Source organism: Artemia franciscana, chromosome 1 (assembly GCF_032884065.1).
Source record: "Artemia franciscana chromosome 1, ASM3288406v1, whole genome shotgun sequence".
NCBI lineage: Eukaryota > Metazoa > Arthropoda > Branchiopoda > Anostraca > Artemiidae > Artemia > Artemia franciscana.
The window spans coordinates 17,800,718-17,817,821 of NC_088863.1; the positions used below are offsets into that span (position 1 = coordinate 17,800,718).

Sequence of the window (17,104 nt, forward strand, 5' to 3'; positions counted from 1 at the left end):
GCGGTCTGCAGGCGAACCTGCAGTTCGGAGCCTACCTTGCTTGTCCCTTTTCCAAAAACGATACTCTGCTGATTGAAGGTGTGCAAAGGAAGGCCACTAAATGTATCTCTCAACTTGGCGAGAACACTATAGTGAAAAGCTATCCACCTTAAGGCTAACATCTTTAACCCTCTAATGTAGGAGCAGTGACATGCTACTGACGCACAAACATGTTAACCAAGGCCAAAACAAGCTCTTTACTCAGCTAACAAATGAAAGGCAAACATGAGGTCGCTCCAAGAAGCTTTATAAGACCTTAGTTAACTAAATAATTAGACAAGTTTTTTTTTAGCAAAAGGGTTATCAATGATTGGAACTGTTTAAGTGAAGAGGCCACGTCATTAACATCAGTTGAAGTTTTCAAAAGGAAATTTGACAAAGAATGGCAAGCCAAACCTTCAAGAAACAAATGGAGCTGTCCATCACTCATGTCTTATAAATAGTGATAAATGTATATGTACATTTAGCATAAAAGAGAAGAGGTAGGGTACTCTAGCACCAAATTTGCATGCTCTAGCAGAAATTGATGCTGTGCAGCTGTGTCAACCCTAAGCCATAGAAGAATGATCTCCTGATCAAACTTACTGATGATCACCACTACAAAGTGGGCTTAGGTTGCATCTATCTAGTGCTCTCCTGGTCAGATGGCATGTCATTGGGCTGTAAACACAGTCACGACCTTCTTTTTTTATTTTGTGTAAAGTGTAAACATAGTTGTCATCTGAACACCACACCTGAATAGATTCAGCATTGTACCGTATTTTACTCCTAGATAATTTCTAGATAATTGAATATAAAGTAAATAAATTTTACAAATTGAAAAAAATTCCAAATAACAACACTAAACAATTGGTACATATGCAAAAATAACACTCTATCATATCTATCACTGGATTATGGCAATCCAACACTTGTGCAATTCCAAAGAAGGCAAAGTTCAAACCGTTTTACAATACATATGAACTCACTTCGAATACCAAAGGATACCCAGGTACAGAATCTAGGGATAGCTTTAAATAGTATGCTCTCCTCTTGATCCATAGAAGAAATTAAAGCCAAGCGGCTTAAAAAATAAAGGCCAATACACAGACTGAAAGGTTTCCCTGAGGGTGCCAAGACAAAACTAAACTTCTATAAAGAACATTAGTATCTCCGAGTTGATTATAGCCTCCAAACATATGGCTCTTATATAACAGCACCATCAAAGCAACTTTAGATCAGGCAAAATACTGCTCTTTAAATTCGCAAGATCCAGCATCAAACAAAATTGAGTTTTCTTTCGAATGAAAACAAGATACAAACGACTGCAAAGCATTAGGAAATCCTCCTCATGTACACAGAAACTGTAGCACCACTAGACAACATCATTTACACTTGGCCATTTAGACTTACACAACTTTCTTGAATATTGCATGAAATAACGCCAATCTCCTTATTTCATTGATAAAACCCACTCCAAAAAAATACAACCTGCTAATCTATGTAAACAGCCTGGTGTGAATTTAGACTTTACTTCAAATAAGAGAGAAAAAACAAATCTCACCTACACCAAATCCCATTTCTTTTAGCAGCTAAATAAAATATATAAAGATCAGAGCCCAATATAAAATGGTGCATGTTAATGAATTGTAAGCAGAGATATTCCTAGGGGGAGGGGCCAAAGCTAGAGAATTGCCCAGTTTGATTCAATTTTCACTTTGATTAGCCTTCTTTTTTTCTTACAGCGTATTTGAGTCAGGAGGGGGGCGCTGTAACTAATTTTTCCCAAGGCACTACAAACCCTAGGAACAGCTCTGACAGCTTTTGCTAACCATAACTATAACTCTAAGAAAAGGGAGCTTTGATAATAATATAGACATGAAAAGAAATAGCTTTTTAGACTGATCTCAAATATACAAAATTCAAAGTTACCCATCAAAAGCTACAAGTTGGAGAATGTTTACCTGATTTCTGACAAAGGAGAAACACTTCTCAAAGGGCAAGTGATCCTGACAAGAATTATACTATCAAATTCAGTGTATCAGAGTACCTTTTTGTGGAGGTTTCAAGTCCTTGTCTACAAAATGCAAAATTTGAATTTTTAGTGTAGACAATCACTGATGAACATTTATTTATTTCCCCCCCTCCCCCTTGGGATCATTTTATTGAACAAATGGTACTTGAATATTAGGATAAGGCTCATTAGAAAAGAAGTTGAAAGTTCTATTGCTCTTTTTACGTAGCAAAAAAAATATACCACAGCAAAGCAGCATTTTTTAGTCAAAAAAGATAATTTTGGCCTAAAGGATATCAATAAGTTATCGAGCGAAAATTCAGAGTCCCTCAATCTTCCATTATGTCAGCAGAGATACAGGTCATCAACATTTCACTTGAAACCCAGCTATGTAACACACTTAGACCAAGCAGATATATCACATTCCTATATTCAGAATCTGTGCAACCACTTCTAGCAAGTCAAATTATAATATCTTTGAAACCTCCAAACTAATAGTCTTGACTCTACACTGACTCCAAACTAGCTAAACTGTCCTATTACAGCATATTTCACACCACATGGGAATACTAGAACAAAAATTGAATAAACACCACAAATAGCACTAGCCCTACAGACAACTAGGAGAAGACCGCTCCCTATTCAAGACATCCTCAGTCTAAGAACCAGCAGAACAGCCATTTTATGCCCTTTTCACAACCCAACACGAAAACAACACCTATTGCAGCATCAGATTTAATGGCGCAATGTTCAACAAGCACCCTCAAATGTACCAAATGTCAATATCCTTGATTTTGTCACTTGCAAGCACCATCCAATGGTGCTTCATTTGTTGACTCTGCAATTGCAAAATCATAAAATTTTCACTTACAAGAACCCTGTACTTTCCAAACAATCAATATATAGGACCTATAGTGGCCTACACATGAAGAGAAGGCAATATGTGTTTATTTTGTTCAAACCTTTAATTTGAGGTAATGTCAACAAGCAGCAGAGGTTTGATAGTGGCAAGACAAGTAGAATTAGAGCTAGATGGACTAATATTGGCAATCTTGTTGGATATTGATCTCAAGTCCACTTAATGGTACACAGTGATTGATGAATGAACAAATAGATTGGGCTCCATGCCAAAATAGATCAGGTATCCCTCTCTCTCTCTCTCTCTCTCTAGTGGTCAGTTTGAAGAAGAAGGAAAAGAAAATTGCAAACACAATCATCCCAAATTTTGAAAATACTATTATTTATAAAAAATATCCTTCTTACTACCATTTAGAGGAAGACTTTAGAGGAAGACTCAAAATTCAAAGGTCTGATGATAGCCTCAACAACACCATGGTTACAGTTGAAGAAAGGTCAGATACCAACATAGCCTAAATTGCAGAATTCATCACAACAGAAAACTATAAAGGAGGAAGCATTCAAACAGCCCCCAAAGGGCAATATCAAGTATTCCAGTCCTCTCCCTCCCCTTAATCCCAAGCAACATCAAGTTTATTCCAAATCCCCAGGAGAGACCATTCTTAATGAAAAATATGCAACCGATAAGGCTTTCGCTCTTTAAGCCTCTAAGGTAACACTTCAGCATCAGAACTGCTACAGATGGTTGATCAAAAGCTATTCCAGAAACTAACCATGCCAATTTGGAAAGACCAAAAGAAATTCCAGGAAATTAGAAACACACCAAGTCCTTCCCCACACCCGACATTCCAGATACTCTTTGGTCACCAAGATCATTTTACACCCCACAATTATCTCCAATCCATGTCACCTGTTCATCATCATTCTCATCACCAGCCAGTGATAGAAAACTATGATACACATGCCATAACTAGCCTCATAGCCTAGGCCATAACAACCACTTTCCATTCTCTAAATAAAATGCCCAATGGAATCAAAGCAGTTATCTTACAACAAATAGCAGCAATACAAAAACAGCACTAAAGATTCTCTAATTGAATACACAATCACTATCCAAAGTGAAATTTGAACAGCTACTTGCACATACCAAACAAAAGAACAATCATGTTGTCTGCCTCTAAAAACCACACCTTGATCCAGAAAGAATGAGATACTGACTCTATAGAAAAGAAAGATCATTAGGTAGGAGAGGGGGAGGTATAGCTGCCTTTGTAAGGAAAAATGTTAAACACATATATACACAAACCAAAGGATTGCTCAAATAAGGTAGATGCAGTAGCATTGAAAATGGCTCTAAAGAGAGAGAAATACTATCAACATACTCCTTTTAAAACATCAATATTGGCATCACACAGATTGAAGACCCATTAAGACTGGAAAACTAATTTTTTCCTACCACTGATGAACAAACTGATGCCAGACAGAGCCATTTTTAAATATGCACTGTCCCACAACTACTAATAGACCACTATATCATACCAGTGGAAACTTGCAGATTTGTATATGAAGAAAATTAGTCTAAACTGACATCTAACATTAATAAGGCAAAGTGGGCAATGTTTGAAAAAAAAAACTGGCTACAAACCTATTCAAGAAATACATGAGCCAGAACCTTGTGTCAAACAAGACCTAAGAGCTCAAATGGCACTTGTGGCGAGGTCGGAAGAGCCAAGAGCTCGTATGGCATGAGCTCTAGCAAAATTTTAAGAATCCTTCAACCCCCAGATAGTCGAATCAGGGAAAACGACTTTATCAAGTCAATTTGTGCAGCTCCCTGACACACCTACCAATTTTCATCGTCCTAGCAAGTCCAGAAGCACCAAACTCGCCAAAGCACTGAAACCAATACCCCTAACTTCCCCAAAGAGAGTGAATCCAGTCCGGTTATGTCAATCACGAATCAAGGACATTTATAAGCGTTTTCCAAGATTTCCGGTCCCCCCCCAGATTCCACCAATCTCAACAGCTTTGGTCGGTATTTGAAATAAGAGCTCTGAGACATGAGTTCCTTCTAAATATTAAATTTCATTAAGATCCGATCACCCATTCTCAAGTTAAAAATACCTCAATTTTTCCAATTTTTTCAAATTAATAACCCTCAGCTCCCCCATAGAGAACGGATCCGTTCCAATGATGTCAATCACGTATCTATAGCTTGTGCTAATTCTTCCCGTTAAATTTCATCCCAATCCCTCCATTCTAAGCGTTTTCCAAGATTTCCGGCTCCCCCTCCAACTCCCCCCAATGTCACTGGATCTGGTCGGGATTCAAAATGAGAGTTCTAAAGCACAAGATTTTTCTAAATATCAAATTTCATTAAGTTCTGATCACCCGTTAGTAAGTTACAAAAACGTCATATTTTCTAATTTTTAAGAATTACTCCCCCCCCCCCAAAAAAAAACTCCACTAAAGAGAGCGGATACAGTAGTATTTGGGACTTGTGATTATTTTTCCCACCAAGTGTCATCCCGATCCTTTTACTCTAAGCGTTTTCCAAAATTTTAGGTCCCCCCCCCCGCTCTGAGACAAGATTTCCTTCCAAACATCAAATTTCACTAAGATCTGATTAATCCTTGATAAGTCAAAAATACCTCATTTTTTTCTAATTTTTCAGAATTAACCCTCTCCAAACTTCCCAAAGAGAGCGGATCCGTTTCAGTTATGTCAATCACGTATCTAGGACTTGTGATTATTTTTCCCACCAATTTTCATCCTGATCCCTCGGCTCTAGGCGTTTTCCAAGATTTTAGGCCCCCCTAACTCCCCTATTGTCACCGGATACGGTCGGGGCCTAGAATAAGAACTCTGAGACACTATATCCTCCGAAACATCAAATTTCAATAAGATCCGATCGCTCCTTCATAAGTTAAAAATACCCTCCCCTAACTCCCCCAAAGAGAGCGGATCCGTTCCGGTTAGGTCAATCGCGTAGTCAGGACTTGTGTTTATTTTTCCCACCCAGTTTCATCCCGATCCCTCCACTCTAAGCGTTTTCCAAGATTTTGGGTTCACCACCCCAACTCCCCCAATGTCACCTGATCCGGTCGGGATTTAAAATAAGAGCTCTGATACAGGATATCCTTCCCAACATCAAATTTCATTAAGATCCGATCACCCGTTCGTAAGTTAAAAATACCTCTTTTTTCTAATCTTTCCAATTTAACCGTCCCCCACTCCCCCCCAGATGGTCAAATCGGGGAAAGGACAATTTCTAATTTAATTTGGCCTGGTTCCTGATACGCCTGCCAAATTTCATCGTCCTAGCATACCTGGAAGTGCTTAAAGTAGCAAAACCAGGACAGACAGACCGACAGACAGACCAACAGAATTTGCGATCGCTATATGTCACTTGGTTAATACCAAGTGCCATAAAAACTAACAATCTATTTTAAAGAAGTAGTAAGGGCAGCAATACTTAGAAACCTGAACAAACAATATCATCAAAGGAAACATCTAAACCACGGTTAAATGATGGGTGCCAAACCACAAAAGAGATGCAAAAAGAATCCCATCTCCACAACAGATATCCAGTAAAAAAAAGAACCCACTCAATACTTAGAAGAGACACATAGAAGGCTAAAGCTCTAAGACCTACTTGAATAAGGTTGACAAATATACACTTAGCCTAAATAGAAAACAATCCAATTTATAAACAGGATTATGGAAGCAGGAAAAATGAATAACAAGAGCTAAGAGCTCATATGGCACTTGTGACGAGGTCGGAAGAGCCAAGAGCAAAGAGCTGATATGGCATGAGCTCTAGCAAAATTCTAAGAATCAATAGATTGATTTAAAAGGAAAATCAGAGACTTAATGCCAGTCAAGACTTAAAATAAGAGTTCTGATACACGAGATCCTTCTAAATATCAAAACTCATTAAGATCTTATCACCCAATCGTAAGTTAAAAATACCTCATTTTTCCAATTTTTCCTCTCCCTTCAGCCCCCCAGATGGTCGAATCGAGGAAAACGACTTTATAAAGTCAATTTGTGCTGGTTCCTGACACTGCTACCAATTTTCATTGTCCTAGCATGCCCAGAAGCACCAAACTCACCAAAGCACTGCCCCCCCTAACTCCCTCAAAGAGAGCGGATCCAGTTTGTTTACGTCAATCACGTATCTAAGACATTTGTTTATTCTACCCACCGAGTTTCATCCCAATCTCTCCACTCTAAGCGTTTTCCAAGATTTCCGGTTTCCCCCTCCAACTCCCCCCAATGTAAACAGATCTGGTCGGGATGTAAAATAATAGCTCCGAGACATGAGTTCCTTCTAAATATCAAATTCCATTAAGAACCGGTCACCCGTTCTTAAGTTAAAAATACCTTCATTTTTCTAATTTTCTCGAATAAACACCCCCCCTCCAACTCGCCCAAAGATAGCGGATTCAGTCCGGTTATGTCAATCATGTATCTAGGACTTTTGCTTATTCTTCCCACCAAGTTTCATCCCAATATTTCCACTCTAACGTTTTACAAGATTTCCTGTTTCCCCCTCCAACTCCCCTAATATCACCAGATACGGTCGGGATTTAAATTAAGAGCTCTGAGACACGAGGTCCTTCTAAATATAAAATTTCATTAAGATCTGATCACCTATTCGTAAGTTAAAAATACCTAATTTTTTTTTCTCTCCCTCCAGCCCCCCAGCTGGTCGAATCGGGGGAAACGACTGTCATCAAGTCAATTTGTGCAAGTCCCTGACATGCCTACCAATTTTCATCATCCTAGCATGTCCTGAAGCACCGAACTCGCCAAAGCACTGGAAATCCCCCAACTCCCCCAAAAAGAGCGGGTCTATTCCAATTATGTCAATCACATATTTTGAACTTGTGCTTATTCTTCCAGTCAAGTTTCATCCCGATCTCTCATTCTAAGCGTTTTCTAAGATTTCTGGTTTTCAATATTTCTGTTTCACCCCTCCAATCCCCTATGTCCCCAGATCCGATTCGAATTGAAAACGGAGCATCTGAGACACAAGATCTTTCTACATATCAAGTTTCATTAAGACCCGATCACCCACTCTTAAGATAAAGATACCTCAATTTTCACATTTTCAAACATTTCCGGTTTCCAACTCCCCCCAATGTCACCGAATCTGGTCGGGGATTCAAAATAACAGCTCTGAAGCGCAAGATCCTTCTAAATATCAAATTTCATTAAGATCTGATCACCCATTTGTAAGTTACAAATATCTCATTTTTTCTAACTTTTCAGAGTTAGCCCCCCACTCTAAGCAATCTAAGTGGAGCGAATCTCTCCACTCTAAGCGTTTCCCAAGATTTCCTGTCCCCCCCATGATTAATGGGGGGGATTTAATAATCGGGATTTAAAATAGGATATCTGAGTTACGAGGTTTTTCTAAATATGAAATTTCCTTAAGATCCAATCACTCCTTTATAAGTTAAAAATACTTCATTTTTTCTAATTTTTCAGAATTAATCCCCCCCAACTCCCCCAAAGAGAGCGGTCCGTTCCGGTTATATCAATCACTTATCTAGGACTTGTTCTTATTTTTCTCACCAAGTTTCATCCCAATCCTGCCACTCTAAGTGTTTTTCAAGATTTTGGGTTGCCCCTCCAACTCTCCCCAATGTCACCAGATCCAGTCAGGATTTAAAATAAGAGCTCTGAGAAACAAAATCCTTCTAAATATCAAATTCGATTAAGATCCGATCATCCATTCGTAAGTTAAAAATACTGAATTTTATTCTAATTTTTCCAACTTAACCGTCCCCCACTCCCCCCCCAGATGGTCAAATCGGAAAAACGACTATTTGTAATGTAATCTGGTCTAATCCCTGATACGCCTACCAAATTTCATTGTCCTAGCTTATCTGGAAGTGCCTAAACTAGCAAAACCAGGACAGACAGACTGACAGAATTTGTGATTGCTATATGTCACTTGGTAGATAACAAATGCCATAAAAACCTTAAGCACCTTCTACTTCTATCTGGGAATCAACTTGAAGCTGATGACAAATAAGCTGAAGCATTTTTGGATATCTACAAAAAAGAATTACCAAGGAAAAACAGTCAAAGACAATGAGAGATTAAATAGTGCCTCTGAGCCAACAGCCCTTGTGCAGTCATTTACAAGAGTTGAATTTCTACTAGCAATAAAGTCCAGGAGAAGACAAAACCCATGTCTCCTGGATATCAAAGGCACATAGAAATTTCAAAGAAGGACTCCATATTACCCAGGCAATAAAAAAAAATAATTTTAATGTCTACAGGTGCATACTTAAGGGAGCAAATGACAATGCAAATTCATTTTGACCCATCATAACCCTTGGAAAACAATTTAAAAAGGGTATAAAACTGCGTGCAGTAGATGCAGATTCTACTGGATGCAGAGGCTTACAACATTCTACCAAAGCCCCTAACTGTATTAAGAGTACACCACTAAACCACATATACTACACATAAAAAGATAAACTTGATGGAAATAATTCATGCACTGAGATTTCCTGAAACAATAAGTATATTTATTGACGACTTTCTATATCAAACCGTTCGTGGTAACGAACTGTAGTAAGGAGTGACCCAGCTCAATAGTAACCAAAACTCTAAAAAATGGTATTTGGTTATTTTGGAATTTTGTTATCAAGAGCTACATCAAAACAATCGCATTTTAATGCTGATTTTAAATATATTAGTTTAGTCAAGTTTAGTCTTACCCATCAAAAGTTACAAGCCTGAGAAAATTTGCCTTATTTTAGAAAACAACCCCTAAAACCCTAGAATCTTAACGAAAATCACACCATCAGATCGTATCAGAGAACCCTATTGCAGAAGTTTTAAACTCCTATCTACAAAAACGTGGAATTTTGTATCAAACAGTTCGTGGTAACGAACTGTAGTAAGGAGCGACCCGGCTCAATAGTAAACGAAACTCTAAAAAACGGAATTTTGATGCTAAAATATACATCAAAAGAATCGGATTTTCATGCTGATTTTGAATATATAAGTTTCATCAAATTTAGTCTTTGTCATCAAAAGTTAAGAGCCTGAGAAAATTTGTCTTATTTTAGAAAATAGGGGAAAACAACCCCTAAAAGTCACAGAAACTTAACGAAAATCACACCATCGCATGCGGCGTATCCGAGAACCCTATAGCAAAATTTTCAAGCTCCTATCTACAAAAATGTGGAATTTCGTATTTTTTGCCAGAAGACAAATCACGGGTGCGTGTTTATTTGTTTGTTTTGTTTTTTTTCCCAGGGGTCATCGTATCGACCAAGTGGTCCTAGAATGTCGCAAGAGGGCTCATTCTAACGGAAATGGAAAGTTCTAGTGCCCTTTTTAAGTGACCAAAAAAATTGGAGGGCACCTAGGCCCCCTCCCATGCTCATTTTTTCTCCGAAGTCAACAGATCAAAATTTTGAGATAGCCATTTTGTTCCGCATAGTCAAAAACCATAATAAATATTTCTTTGGGAATGACTTACTCCCCCACAGTCCCATGGGGAGGGGTTGCAAGTTACAAACTTCGACCAGTGTTTACATATAATAATGGTTATTGGGAAGTGTACAGTCGTTTTCAGGGGATTCTTTTGGTTTTGGGGTGGGGTTGAAGGGAGGGGGCTATGTGGGAGGATCTTTCCTTGGAGAAATATGTCATGGGGGAACAGAAATTCAATGAAAAGGGCGCAGGATTTTCTAAAATTACTAATTTCGAAAAATTTCGAAAAAATAAACATGGAAAAGTTTTTTCAATTGAAAGTAAGGAGTAGCATTGAAACTTAAAACGAACAGAGATTATTAAGCATATGAGGGGTTCTAAAAATACTTTAGCATAAAGAGCGAGGTATTTAGGAGGATATAAATACCTCGCTCTTTGTGCTATAGTATTTTTAGTAATTTCAACTATTTATTCTATGGCATTTCTGATTCAGGGGTCATTCTTAAAGAATTTGCACAAAACTTACGATTTAGTTTAAAGAGCGAGGTATTAACGAGGGTAAAAACTAAGCATCGGCACTGTTTCTGTTTTTGAGAAAAACAGAAACAGAAAAAAACAGTTAGAAAAAAAACAGAACAGAAACAGAAACAGGTCAAACAAAAACAGGTGACCTGTTTCTGTAATCTATTCTCTTTTTTGAAAAAACAGAAAACAGCTGTTTTTTTTTAAAAAAACAGCCGTTTTAACAGCTGTTTTTCCTGTTTTTTCCTTACTTCTTCTATTTCTAATAGGAAAGAAAACATCTTCTTGTTAAATCCTTGTAGTCACATACAAAAGATGAGCAACTTCGTGTAATTCAACACACTAGCGTATTTTTAGGGGGGGGGCGAAATTTGTCATAAAATGTGTCCAATCGGGTGATACCAACGCTATATTCCTTTCAAGCTTAAATTTCATTTATAATTGACAATTTACCCTAGTTGCTCTTAGACCGTTGCTTTAGCGGTAAACCATTGCTCAAAGCATATACCAACACTATATTCACTGCTTAAAGCACGGATGCTTTCAAGCCTAGGCTACTTAGACCGCTGCTTGCTAATATATACCAGACAGACACAGAGTCATCCCATCTAGCTTATGTCCACCGCTTAAGTTAGAGGCTATTTAAACCGTCGCTATAGCGGTAACCCATTGCTCTAAGCAAATACCAACGCTCTATAACGCTCTATGGTTAGACCATTGCTCAAGTGGTAATAACCCTCCGCTACACACATACCAAGGTGTCTAGGTTCACCGCTTAAAGTACGGATGCCTTCAAGCCGTGGCTTGTTGGACCGCTGTTCTAGCGGTAACCCATTGCTCTAAGTAAATACCAACGCTATATTCCTCTTTTATATGGGGTTTCATTGAGCCCATGTTTGCCGCTTAAAGCATGAATCCTTAAAGCCGTCAATGGTTAGACCGTTGCTCAAGCGGTAATAGCCATCCGCTACACATATACCAACAGTAGAGACATTGTCATATGGGGTTCCCATCTAGCCCATGTCCACTGTATAGCGTTCAAGCTTCTCTCTCTTTCTCTATCTCTCTCTTTCGCTCAGATTTACCCCGCCGTGAATTAGCATGAGAGGTTGACTCTAGTTGAGCATTGTGGAGTGACATGCATGAGAGGAAAATTTTCAAGTAGTCAACCCGTAGTCAACGGGTTGACTCTATTTCGGCATTGTCAAGGGACATGCATGCACGGAGAGGTGTAGCATAAATGGGAGACAGTCACAACGGCAATCAAAGGGGTAAAATTAACCTTGACTGGGTTGCCCACTTAATTGGACAATCGGTCTTAGCTTTTTCTACAATTGGCCATGACTTTGACTTTTCCCACAACTATTCCCTTTTTGTTTAAATTCAAAAATCAACGGTATCATGGTATCATGCCCGCTAGATGTGCGTTTCGGTACGGTAGGTACGGGTAGGTATCATGCGTTTCGGTATCATGCCCGCTAGATAGTGCGGCATTTGAAAAAAAAAAAACAGAAAAAAAACAGAAAACAGATAAAAAAAAACAGAAACGGAAAAAAACAGATGAAAAAAAAAACAGAACAGAAACAGAAACAGGTAAAACAAAAACAGGTAGCCTGTTTCTGTTTTCTGTTCTGTTTTTTGTAAAAACAGAAACAGAAACAGGCAGAAACAGGCAAGAAAAAACAGAAACAGAAACAGAAAACAGAAACAGTGCCGATGCATAGTACAAACCCCCTCATATACATAATAAAAATTTCAGAATATAAAAGTTTGTTACGTAAGTTAATTCTTAAGTTACGTATATTTTTTACTAATAAAAAAATTCGTTAAAAATTAAAATTTATAGTTGCCTTTTTATGTAACCGAAAAACTGCATGGCAACTAGGCCTCCTTCCCCATCCCTTATTTCTCAAAATCGTCTGATCAAAACTAAGAGAAAGCCATTTAGCCAAAAAAGGAATTAATATGCAAATTTCATTTTAGTAATTTATGTGTGGAGAGCCAAAATCAAACATGCATTAATTCAAAAACGTTCAGAAATTACATAAAAAAAACTAGTTTTTTTAAGCTAGGACGATGAAATTTGGCAAGCGTATCAGGGACCGGAACAGATTAAATTAGAAAGTCGTTTTCCCGATTTGACCATCTGGGGGGGAGTGGGGGCCCGTTTAATTCGCAAAAAATAGAAAAAATGAAGTATTTTTAACTTATCAGCGGGTGATTGGATCTTAATGAAATTTGATGTTTGGAATGATATTGTGTCTCAGAGCTCTTATTTTAAATCCCGACCGGATCTGATGACATTGGGGGGGGGAGTTGGAGGGGGAAAACCTAAAGTCCCGGTTTTGCTACTTTAGGCACTTCCAGGTAAGCTAGAACGATGAAATTTGGCAAGCGTATCAGGGACCGGACCGGATTAAATTAGAAATAGTCGTTTTCCCGACTTGACCATCTGGAGGGGGAGAGTGGGGGCCGATTAATTCGGAAAAAATAGAAAAAATGAAGTATTTTTAACTTATGAGCAGGTGATTGGATCTTAATGAAATTTGATGTTTGGAATGATATTGTGTCTCAGAGCTCTTATTTTAAATCCCGACTGGGTCTGATGACATTGGGGGGAGTTGGAGGGGGGGGAACCTAAAATCTTGGAAAACACTTAGAGTGGAGGGATCGGGATGAAACTTGATGGGAAAAATAAGCGCAAGTCCCAGATACATGATTGACATAATCGGAACTGATTTTCTCTCTTTGGGGTAGTTGGGGGGGGGGGGTATTTCTGAAAAATAAAAAAAAAATGAGGTATTTTTAACTTACGAATGGCTGATCGGATCTCAATAAAATTTGATATTTAGAAGGATATCGTGGCTCAGAGCTCTTATTTTAAACCCGACCGGGTCTGGTGACATTGGGGGGGGGGAGTTGGGAGGGAGACCCCTAAAAATTGGAAAATACTTAGAGTGAAGGGATCGGGATGAAACTTGGTGGAAAAAAACACGAGTCCTAGATACATGATTGACATAACCAGAACGGATCCGCTCTCTTTGGGGTAGTTAGGGGGGGGGTTAATTCTGAAAAATTAGAAAAAATGAGGTATTTTTAACTTACGAACGGGTGATTGGATCTCCATGAAACTTGATTTTTAGAAGGATACCGTGTCTCAAAGCTCTTATTTTAAATCCTGACCGGATCTGGTGACATTAGGGGAAGTTTGGGGTGGGGAAACCTAAAATGATGGGAAATGCTTAGATTGGAGGGATTGGGATGAAACTTGGTTGGAAAAATAAGCAGAAGTCTTGCATACGTGATTTACATAATCGGAACGGATCCACTCAATTGCAGGGGGAGGGGGATAATTCTGAAAAATAAGAAAAATGACGTATTTTTAACTTACGAAGGAGTGATCGGATCTTCATGCAACTTCATTTTAAGAATGACCTTGTAACTCCGATATCTTATTTTAAATCTCAACCGGATCAAGCGTAATTGGGGGGGGGGGCAGTTGGGGGGACCGGAAATATTAGAAAATACTTAAAGCAGTGAGATCAGGATGAAACTGGATGGGAACAATAGAAACCTGTCTAAGATACGTGACTGACATAACTGGACCGGATCTGCTCTCTTTGGTGGAATTGGGGGGGGGGTGTAATTTTGAAAATTGAGGTATTCATAACTTACGAAAGGGTGACCAGATCTTAATGAAATTTGATATTTAGAAGGATCTTGTGCTTTAAAGTTCTAATTTCAAATTCCGACCAGGTCCTGTGACATTCGGGGGAGTTGGAGGGGGGAACCGGAATTCTTGGAAAACATGAAAATTGGAGTATTTATATCTTACGAGTAGATGATTGGATCATACTGAAATTGGATTTTTAGAAGGAATTCATGTCTCAGAGCTCTTATTTCAAATCCCGACGAGATCTTTTGACATTGTGGGGATTTGGAGGGGGAAATCTTGGAAAAACACTTGGAGTGTAGGAATCGGGATGAAGCTTGGTGGATAGAATAAACAAATGTCCTTGATACGTGATTGACCAAATCGTACTGGATTCGCTCTCTTTGGGGGAGTTGGGAGGAAGGGTCCAGTGATTTGGCGGGTTTGGTGCTTCTGGACGTGCTAGGGCGATGAAAATTGGTAGGCGTGTCAGGGAGCTGCACAATTTGACTTGATAAAGTCGTTTTCCCCGATTCGACCATCTGGGGGGCAAAAGGGAGAGGAAAAATTAGAAAAAATTAGGTATTTATAACTTATGAGTGGGTGATCAGATCTTAATGAATTTTGATATTTAGAAGGACTTTGTGACTCAGAGCTCTTATTTTAAATCTTGACCGGCATTAAGCCTCTTATTTTCCTTTTTAAATCAATCTATTGATTCATAGAATTTTGTTAGAGCTCATACCACATGATCTCTTGGCTCTTAGCTCTTCTTGCCTCGTCACAAGTGCCATATGAGCTCTTAGCTCTTGTTATTAATTTGAACTATTAATTCTACAGCTTTTGTGATTCAGGAGTCATTCTTAAGGAATTGGGACAAAATTAAAGCTTTAGGGTAAAGAGCGAGGTACTGACGGGGGTGAACCCCTTCATATACATAATAAAATATGAAAATACAGAAGTTCGTTATGTAAGCTAATTTATAAGTTATATATATCTTTTACTAATAAAAACATTCGTAAAAAATTAAAAGTTCTAGTTATCTTTTTAAGTAACCAAAAAATTGGAGGGCAACTAGGTCTCCTCCCCTGCTCCTTTCTCAAAACTATGAGAAAGCCATTTAGCCAAAAAAAATAAATATGCAAATTTTGTTTTACTTATTCATCTGCGGAGAGCCAAAATCAAAACATGCATTGATTCAAAAATGTTCAGAAATTAAATAAAAAAACAAGTTTTTTAACGGAAAGTAAGGAGCAACATTAAAACTTAAAATGACCAGAAATTGCTTTGTATATGAACGGGACTGCTTTTTCATCAATGCTCTTTACGCTAAAGTTTGACTCTTTCTCTTAACTCTAGTTTTTAAAACAGTAAAAAACTTTAGCGTAAAGAGTGGAGCATATGATATATATATGAGTGTAATATATGAATATTATTAAAAAATTGCAGGTAAATGTTTAGTTTTGTCACAAGCTGGAAACAATGCTGCAATGCAGCATTGTTTCCAGTTTAGAGCACTTAGAACTGCTAATTATAGAAGCACATCCATTTTTTAGCTTTCTAGAATCCATTTTTTTAGCTTTCTAAAATCCCCCTCCAACAAACTAAAAATGTGTAAAGTGGGCAGGCTTTTGAAGCTGAGGGAAATGTTGGGGTTGTACAATATGAATGAAATTATATTCAAAATACTATTTCCAGTCATCACTGGCAATTCCTGTATAGTAGTAAGTTGAAAGATAAGTAAAGAACTTATGCATCCATTAATGCTAAGTATCCACTTTCACTTTTGAGTTGAAACTAGCTAGTGACCTAGAGCAATCAGTTAAATATTACATTTATGTTCTGTTGATTTGAAGAAATAACTTTCAATGCAATGGAGATTACACAGTTTTTCAGTTCAAGATTAAATTTGTTTCAAAAAATTCTTTGGCTATGGGAAGGTCTTGGTGAAACAACTTTGATTGAATAGTGATTCTCATTAGTGAATATTACCTATAGAGCAAAAAAATTAGTCTACAAGCCCTGCAGGCAGCAAGGTCATTGCACTGGAAGGCATTTCTTCAAATCAATGGAATATAAATGTAATATTTAACTCATTGCTCTGATTCACAAGTTCACTGGCTAGTTTAGACTCAAAAGTGAAAACTAAACACCAATGGATGTGTGATTTTTTAATTATCTTTTGACTTCCTACTATACAGAAATTACCAGTTATAACTGGAATTAGTAGGCTATTTAAAATATAATTTCATTCATATTGTACAACCCTAACTTTTCTCTCAACTTCAAAACCCTGCCCACTTCATGCGTTTTTGGTTTGCCACATGGAGGAGGAGGGTCAACTAGAAATGGATGTGCTCCTAGAATTAGCATTTCTAAGTGCTCTAAACTGGAAGCTATGCTGCTTTACAGCATAGTTTCTAGTTTAGACAGCTTGTGACAAAACTAAGCATTTACCTAATTCTATTTACCAAAGCATTTACCAAATAACCAATATCAACAAGCTTGCAAACTCACTAAATCTGCAATTCGTTTCTGTTTTCACCACTGAACCCAATGGTCCTTTACCCTCTTCA

The 17,104-nt window shown here is 38.0% G+C and overlaps 1 protein-coding gene across 2 annotated transcripts in view; it reads right to left on the bottom strand.

Annotated features, from left to right (window-relative positions):
* LOC136026441 (transmembrane protein 198-like) overlaps nucleotides 1-17,104 on the bottom strand; it is an 82,652-nt gene that overhangs the window by 63,176 nt on the left and 2,372 nt on the right. The window lies entirely within an intron of this gene.